Source organism: Microtus ochrogaster, chromosome 16 (genome assembly GCF_000317375.1).
Source record: "Microtus ochrogaster isolate Prairie Vole_2 chromosome 16, MicOch1.0, whole genome shotgun sequence".
Classification (NCBI taxonomy): domain Eukaryota; kingdom Metazoa; phylum Chordata; class Mammalia; order Rodentia; family Cricetidae; genus Microtus; species Microtus ochrogaster.
The window spans coordinates 37,135,454-37,137,991 of record NC_022018.1 but is presented as its reverse complement, the minus strand read 5'-3'; positions in this window follow the sequence as shown (position 1 = coordinate 37,137,991).

The following is a 2,538-nucleotide window of genomic DNA, read 5'->3' as shown; positions in this document are numbered from 1 at the left end:
GGAGGGAGGGAGACACTCTGAGGTGAGGAGATAGCTGTATTTATCGTCAACACTGAAGGTTCGCAAGGCTGCAAGTGGGCTTACAGGGTCAGTCTTCCGGTGCGCCCCCCCCCCCACTCCCGTGCCAAGGCCAAGCTCACTTCATCCGAGAACACTCCCCCAGTTGTGGCTTATTCATCTCGGTAAGAGTAGGCTCAGAGAGAGATGGCCCTCGGGAGAAATCATTCCAACGAGACCCGACAGTTAGTTATTGGATTACACGTGCGGGGAAATGTAGTCTGACCCCGGACAGGGGCTGCAAAGAGAGCTGGAGGCTGAAGCGGGCCTGGCCACACAAGAGCTGGTGGCTAGGCCCAGAGGGAAAGATGCCCACCTGGGGAGCAAACGAGAGGCGCAGCGGTGCACGCTTCTGCTGGGGCCCAGAGAGGACTGGGTTGCTGTGTGCTGGAGAGGCTGGGAAGGTGGGAGGGCAAGGAAGATGCTGTAGGGACCCCAGTATAGATGTAACAAAGAGTCCTGTGGAGCGGAGTGGAGTCTGGTCCCCCGGGGTGGGGATGGGGGTGCTCCAACTCTCAGTGTCCTAGTACATAGGGACTGCTCACTACGCAGAGTGCTGGTGGGTCTGAGGAACAGAGGAAAGGGCGGGTGCGGGGGGAGGGGGCTGGCCCCAGACAGTGACCTGAAGTTGAGTGGAAGCAGGCTTTTTCCATCAAACCCTGCCTGGATACCACACACAGAGCCCGAGTGTCAGTTTACTGCCCTGAGCCCGGCTCCTTTTCCCTAAGCTCCACAGTAATTAGACAAAGAAAACCTAAATTAGCTGAACAGGCGTCGACAGCTTCCTCCAGAGCACCCCTGGTACCTACATGGGAATGTGTCCGAAAATGGCCCGATTGTAGCCCGGAGTCAGCTAAGAAAACACCGCCAAGCCGAACTGAGTGGACCGCTCATTTGCAAGAGAAAAAAAGGAACAAGTCGCTCCTTTCCGGAAGGGATGTTTTGATTGGGTTGGGGGTTGAAGTTGTTTCGACTTTCTAAGAATTTCTTTTTGACTGACGACTGAACATTTGGGGTGCAAGTCCCCATTTATTTCACGCTGGTTTCCCCCTCATTCTCTTTCGTCATTTTGCCTGGACTAATTTTATGATAAGATTTAATATGGAAGTAAATATGTGCTCATTAAACCGAACTTTTCAGTGTCTGAAAATAATTATTTATATGAAGTAGGAATTGGGTGTAGAGGATGATATTGGCCTAAAGGAGCTCCATGGGCCGACTTTAGTGTTCCTAACTGTGTTTGTGTGTGAGTGTGTACAGAGTTTGTGGAGGGGGAGGTCACTTCATAGGTGGGCAGCAGGTTGGGGGACCTCCTATGAAGTTAGTATTGTGGTCACTCAGCTATGCACCTGTTCTATTTTCTGTACCTGTGGATTCTGTGAATCTCAGGCCCCACAGCACTTGCTTTAAACTGGCCTAAAAAAAAAAAAAAAGGTTTGGGAAACCTTTTAAAACCATGGCAAGGTTTAATAACCTTCCGTGCCATTAGCTCCCAGTTTGGGAACCAATCGGGTCCTTTGATAATGGATACCTGAGACTTTAGGAGTGTTACAGATACTCCTATATGTAACTGCTATTTTTAAAAAAAATTAAAAACCCACCCTTGATGTATTTTTAGTTTCTACTGATTCAACGGGTTAAGTTACAAGAGGCTTTGGAAGAATTCCTTTTATTATCCAGGTAACAATCAGGGTCCCAAGTTTCTCTAAATCTGTCGGAAACAGCAGATCTCAGGCAGTGGTCAATGAGGGAGCCTGCAAACTCGAAGCCTTTTACTTCTTTCTAGGGATCTACACACTGCCCCTTCCCAAGTCCAGAAAGGTGGGGAGCTTAGTGAATAAGCGGTTGGGCAGGAAGAGGTCTTCTCCAAAATCTGTTCTTTGTCAGGGCCTGCCGAGGGGCACTTGATACAGCTCGCCCAGGGATAGAGTGGTGGGGAGACTCCAAATTGAGTTCTCTTTCCAGTTTATTGCTGGAAACCTCTGTGTTTCAACCATGGACAAAACCAAATCTATTGGGTAAGAACACATCTGATAACAAATAGGTCAAATTCTTTCTCCCTGCCTTAATATCCCTTTCTGGTGGGCAGAAAGGGTTGCTTGTTTTTTGCTGGGTTGGGGATTGGCACAGACTAGGGAGATGCTCTACCTGAGCCCCAGCCCTAGCCGCCAAGGGGGTTAGAACTCTCATTGCAGAACCCTTGTTTTGTTTAGATTGGTACCACTCCCTAGGAGGTCCCTCTCTCTTGTGAGCCCTTCGTAGATTTTAATTTCCTGTAAACAACAAAATCTTAAATTTTTTTAAAAAACGGGGGAAGTACAGGTGTGATTCATTTAATGATTCTAGAACAACCCATGTGCTTTGCTAACCAAGAAGTGTACAGCTCAGAACAGTCCTCAGCCCATGGCTTTTGGGTTGGTCAACTGTCTCCATCTGGGCTGCGGGGTTTCTTTCCCATTCCAAGCCCATAGAGTCCCATCC